Source organism: Leucoraja erinacea, chromosome 9 (genome assembly GCF_028641065.1).
Source record: "Leucoraja erinacea ecotype New England chromosome 9, Leri_hhj_1, whole genome shotgun sequence".
NCBI lineage: Eukaryota > Metazoa > Chordata > Chondrichthyes > Rajiformes > Rajidae > Leucoraja > Leucoraja erinaceus.
In genome coordinates this window covers 10,942,770-10,948,598 of record NC_073385.1, presented here as the reverse complement: position 1 = coordinate 10,948,598, position 5,829 = coordinate 10,942,770, and the positions used below count along the sequence as shown (strand labels likewise).

The following is a 5,829-nucleotide window of genomic DNA, read 5'->3' as shown; positions in this document are numbered from 1 at the left end:
TAGTGGGGTACCGCAAGGCTCAGTTCTGGGACCCCAGCTATTTACGATATATATTAATGATTTGGATGAGGGAATTGAATGCAACATCTCCAAGTTTGCGGATGACACAAAGCTGAGGGGCAGTGTTAGCTGTGTGGAGGATGCTAGGAGGCTGCAAGGTGACTTGGATAGGCTGGGTGAGTGGGAAAATGCATGGCAGATGCAGTATAATGTGGATAAATGTGAGGTTATCCAATTTGGTGGCAAAAACAGGAATGTAGACTATTATCTGAATGGTGGCCGATTAGGAAAAGGGGAGATGCAACGAGACCTGGGTGTCATGGTACACCAGCCATTAAAAGTAGGCATGCAGGTGCAGCAGGCAGTGAAGAAGGCGAATGGTATGTTAGCATTCATAGCAAAAGGATTTGAGTATAGGAGCAGGGAGGTTCTACTGCAGTTGTACAGGGTCTTGGTGAGACCACACCTGGAGTATTGCGTAGAGTTTTGGTCTCCTAATCTGAGGAAAGACATTCTTGCCATAGAGGGAGTACAGAGAAGGTTCACCAGACTGATTCCTGGGATGTCAGGACTTTCATATGAAGAAAGACTGGATAGACTCGGTTTGTACTCGCTAGAATTTAGAAGATTGAGGGGGGATCTTATAGAAACTTACAAAATTATTAAGGGGTTGGACAGGCTAGATGCAGGAAGATTGTTCCCGATGTTGGGAAAGTCCAGAACAAGGGGTCACAGTTTAAGGATAAGGGGGAAATCTTTTAGGACAGAGATGGGGAAAACATTTTTCACACAGAGAGTGGTGAATCTCTGGAATTCTCTGCCACAGAAGGTAGTTGAGGCCAGTTAATTGGCTATATTTAAGAGGGAGTTGGATGTGGCCCTTGTGGCTAAAGGGATCAGGGGGTATGGAGAGAAGGCAGGTACAGGATACTGAGTTGGATGATCAGCTATGATCATATTGAATGGCGGTGCAGGCTCGAAGGGCTGAATGGCCTACTCCTGCACCTATTTTCTATGTTTCTATGTTTCTAAACATCCAAAATCAGTACCCCGTTCCTGCTTCCTCCCATTATCCCTTGATTCCGTTATCTAACTCTCTTGAAAACATCCAGTGAATTGGCCTCCCCTGCCTTCTGTGGCAGAGGATTCCGCAGTTTCACAACACTCTGGGTGAAAATGTTTTTCCTCATTTCAGTCCTAAATTGCCTAACCCCTATTCATAAACTGTGACCCCTGGTTCTGGACTCCCCCAACATCGTGAACATCTTTCCTGCATCTAGCCTGTCCAATTCCTTAAGAATTTTGTATGTTTTTATGCGATCCTCTCTCATCCTTCTAAATTCCAGTGATTATGTCCAGTCGACCCATTTTTTCATCATCTCGACTAAGGATACTCCGTAAACACCACTTTTGTGACTATTGATTTCCCATGGGTTTCCTTCGTTAATATCTCCTTATTGCAAGTTGCTTTGTCTACACAACTGTGGAATTCCTCACAACATTTCATTAAGTTAAAGGCACTATATAAGTGTTCGTTGTGGCTTCACCTGTCCCACTGGAGGCAATGTTACACAAAAGGCCGCGGCCATAATTTGCTATGGCAACAGGAAGGTTAATCCTCTCCACGTCAATTTCCCCCTGCAAGGAGGATGATTACTGCTGGGTTACCAATTACTTGCCCCCTTCCCTTGTGAAACAGACTGTTGAATCTGCTTCAGTATGTACCTGTCCCAGCCATTGAATGTGCTGACACAGAACACAATTTTACTTCGGAGTCACGTGAGTGACTAAGTGAAGAACCCGCTTCCAACGCATGCGTGTCATATCGCTACACGCATTGCAACGAGTCACACGGGGGGAACGACGTTCCCCAAGCGGGAGAATTTGAAAGTCGGGAACAGCAGGTAATAGACTCTGCGTTCCTTCCACTTACTTTTAGGTGCAGACATGGACCGGGTCCATGTAGGCTGCAGAAAGCTGGCGGGGGAGAACCGCGGAGTGCGGGCAGCCGGCAGGAGCAGCAACGGCAGATGCAGGAGCAGCAACGGCACATCGATTTCCGGAGAGGAAAATTCCTGTGCCCGATTTCGCTCCCGCACCAGGGGAGAAAATTCACTTCTCGGCCAGTATGCCAGTCTCGCTTTGGAAGCGAGTCTGGTTGGAAGCAGCGCTACCAGCCAGCACCGAGGCTCACAAACTGAGGACATTGGAGTGGGGTTGACCGGCTGCAATCGACCGCGAGGGACCAGTACCGTGAGTACCGGGGTCGGTCCCAGCGGGTTTTTAGTTACAGAGATCGCTTCTTGGCTTTTTGGCTAAGATCAAGTGTAGTATCTGTTCTTATCAGTTTAATATCTGATACGTCCCTTATCTAGGGACCATATAAGCAGGAGTGCCCAGAACTGAGGGCATTGGAGTGGGGTTGACCGGCTGCAACGACCGCGAGGGACCAGTACCGTGAGTACCGGGGTCGGTCCCAGCGGTCTGAGATAAACGAGCAGCCAGGAGCGCTGAGAGCGTTGGAGCCGGTTTTGACCGGCTACACAGCAAAATCCCGACGAATCGGGTACAACCCCACGGACCCCATTGAATTGAGTGGCGGTGCAGGCTCGAGGGGCTGAATGGCCTGCTCCTGCACCTAATTTCTATGTTTTTTCATAAAAATCGGTTTATTAATCCTTTGGTTAAAGTATTAAGATTGGTCCATGGCGCTGGAAGTACGGAGACGGCGTGGACCCGCTAGCCCACGCTGGAGGAAGCCGCTACAAGTGGCTGCAGCATGACAGCAGCCAGCACAGATGCCTGTGAGTACCGGGACTGTGTGGAGAGGTGGACCCACATACAAGACCGGTGTAGCCAGCGGTAGGGCGATGAAAACCCGCAAACCAGTGCCCGTGTGTACGGGGGACGGAAACAGCGGGGGAAAAAAGGAGCTCCTTCACAGTAGCAGTCACATGGATGTGGAGACTAGCCACAGTGGGCAGGAGGTAAGCCCCACATGGGTACCCCGTGCGGGACCCCTAGAGATCTCTAACTCTATAAAAAAGAGTGGGCAGGACCCTGATGGGCCAGAGCCTGGTAATACAGCGTCCCATGATCCTAACACAGCAGGGACTCTGCTGGACATGGTGGCTGATTACTTTAAACCAAGTCAAACAGGGTTAGACTTGGATCCCAGGATGGCAATAGTATTAACTATATGTCTGGCCACAAACTCCAACAAGAAATATTTACAGAGACTGGCCAGACATCTGCCACCTGGCAACGGTGAGGCATTACAGGTGCCCAGTGTAAACCAATGCATTTGGCAGCATATGGGGAGGAACATCAGGAACCAGGACCTCAAGATCCAGGAAACCTTAAAGGGATTGACGGAAGGGATCACAGCATACACCCGCACCCTGGACAAAACAGAGTTAACCAAAGACCATCAAGACGCACTAGCTCTGTTTTAGTAATATGCAATATGAGCTGAACTACATGCGGAAGGCTGCCATTCAGCCAGCACTGGACCCCTAATATGCTACCATTTGCAAACAAAGAACCACGTGTGGACGAAGCCAAGACACTGGGGCTCATCAAGGCCAGCGCAAGGGCCTATTTTGGAGCACGATACCAGCCACATGCAAGTCCATAAAAATGTGGCTCATACCAGTGGCAGTGCCAGAAATCAATATAACCCGCAGCAGCCCCTTTTTAGGGTATGGCCAGGGACGGCCACCCTGGAAGATGCGGAAGCCTCAACCTCCCACACAACCCCGAACAAGAGATATCAAACCAGAACCCCCTTTTCAAAAAACCAAGGAAATAACACAACCACCGGTAACCATGGAGGTAGGTGGGTGTGGTTCTTCTGTAAAAAAGGGACCCACGACGGTGGGGGGGGGGGGGAGGTTGCAATACTACAGTTATGTATGGTGTAAAATCACTACAGACTCATATATTCTCAGCAGTATTCAGGGTTATTTGATAGAATTTACTTATCTCAATAACCCCAGTACAACATACACCAGAAAGGCATTTTGTCCTTACAAAAACCGAACAATCTAAAGCCCACATGGTGCTACAAAAATTGTACACAAAAGGTGTAATTGAGCATACTTTTCATGAAAAATTACAATTTGTATCAAACATATTTATTAAAAATAAAAAAGATGGGGGTTGCAGGATTATCATTGACCTTTCAACCCTAAACACATTCGTTCAATATGTTCATTTTAAGATGGATACTCTTATTACTGATAAAGAATTAGTGTCAGCTGGGTTTTTCTATATGGCAGGCATTGACTCAAAAGATGCATACTATACAGTACCCATCAGAGGGGATCACAGACAGTATTTGAAATTTAACTGGATGGGGGGGAACTTTGGCAATATAGAGCTTACCAAAGGGGCAAACATCAGCCCCAATATTATTTACTAAAATTCTAAAACCAGCCTGGCATTGTTACGTAAACGAAGCCATAGGGTGATGTATTTCCCCCGTTCTGCCACATCAATCGGGTACTGGGGGGAAAAAATTCAACTAGACTCGGCATCTGGGATTCTCATAGTACCCGACTGGCCTAGTAAACCATGGTATTCGGTCATACAGGGGATGGTGTTAGAACCATGTTCCCTTATGAACATAGCCGAATGTATTAATTCATCCAGTGACTGGGGACAGTCATCCATGCCATAAGACTATGGATTTGTTGATTTGTAGAGTCTGAAAGACCCACTACATGGCATGGGGCTGTCAGACAGGACGATGAATCTCTTCTCATCTGCACAAAGACTATCAACACGGAAGCAGTACCTTGGACACATCAAGAAATGGGGCATATACTGCTTGGATAACAACCTCGACCAAAAGGCCAAGAACATTCCGGCCGTATTGGAATTTTAACAAGCCTCCATTATGATAATCGATTGAGCTACAGTGCCATCAATAGTGCCAGAAGTGCACTCTCCAATTACCTATCACAAGGAACGGAGCGGCACACGGTGGGAACACACCCCCTGGTAACAAAACTCATGAGGGGCATATTCCATGCAAATCCCCCTAAAACCAGGTACTCCAAAATCTGGGAGGTGGGTGTCGTTCTAAACATGCTGAGGAGCTGGTCGCCCATAACAGCATTGTCACTTCAGAAACTGACCATGAAGATGGTTATGCTCATGGCGTTAGTTACCGCACAACGAGTCCAGTCATTAAGCAAACTGAGCCTGGACTCCATGATCATCTCACCCGAGAAACTGGTGTTTGTCATACAGGATTTAATAAAACAAAACAGACCAGGTTCATCGGGTCAAGTGTTTGAATTTATGGTATATCCATATGACCAACGACTGTGTATAGCAAGACACATCCAACTATACATAGAATATACTAAGAGCATTCGAGGTCAGGGAATGGCGTTGTTAATCTCTTACAAGAAACCGCACAAAAGGGTCACGACCCAAACTATATCAAGGTGGCTCGAATATGTCCTGAGGATGGCAGGAATAGACACTAATGTTTTTCAACTCTCATTTCACCAGGGCTGCAGCAACATCCGCAGCAAAAATTCTAGAGGTGCCCACAGACCAAATCCTCAGAATGGCAGGATGGTCATCCGAAAGGACTTTCCAAAGGTTTTATAACAAACCAGTTTTTGGAGCCATCATCGTGTTGGGAAACCATTTTACGTTCAACAATATAATTTGCCCGAAAGGTTACAGGGCTATGATTTTCAACTTAAAAAATTTAAAAATTTATATTTTTCGTTATACCACACATCTCTTTGTATAAGTGTGTTTTAAAATTACTAATGATGCTCTCTCCCAATACCCAAGGCAGTTGTGAAG

General features: G+C 46.7%; 1 pseudogene; it reads left to right on the top strand.

Annotated features, from left to right (window-relative positions):
• The first annotated feature begins 2,295 nt into the window (after positions 1 to 2,295).
• Positions 2,296 to 2,398, top strand: LOC129700623 (U2 spliceosomal RNA; annotated as a pseudogene).
• Positions 2,399 to 5,829: the final 3,431 nt, after the last annotated feature.